Below are 267 nucleotides of genomic sequence, written 5' to 3'. Positions count from 1 at the left end.
AGCATTTTGTGTATGGGTGTGTGTTTTGTTTTGTTTTGGTTTTGCCATAAATATGTTTACCAGAGACACAGAAAGTGAGAAATCACCCTTCTGGGGGGAATAGCCCCACTGCAATCCCTTCTCCATTCGCTTCCCCGGATTTTGGGCACGCACGTACACGTTTTCTAAGCGCCAGCTGCAGGACTCGAACTGCATTGCACGCTATGTGGGATCCGTGAGACTTCGCCACTACCCACTGGCCTTGAAAGTCTTTTTTTTTTTTCTATA

At 46.4% G+C, this 267-nt stretch overlaps 1 protein-coding gene across 1 annotated transcript in view; it reads right to left on the bottom strand.

The window, feature by feature from the left end:
* The window catches only part of INSL3 (insulin like 3), a 4,588-nt gene that overhangs the window by 3,589 nt on the left and 732 nt on the right, over positions 1-267 (bottom strand). The window lies entirely within an intron of this gene.

This window comes from Tupaia chinensis, unplaced genomic scaffold (genome assembly GCF_000334495.1).
Source record: "Tupaia chinensis unplaced genomic scaffold, TupChi_1.0 Scaffold000201_1, whole genome shotgun sequence".
Lineage (NCBI taxonomy): Eukaryota > Metazoa > Chordata > Mammalia > Scandentia > Tupaiidae > Tupaia > Tupaia belangeri.
The sequence above is the reverse complement of the archived record's forward strand: the minus strand, read 5'-3'. Positions and strand labels throughout refer to the sequence as shown.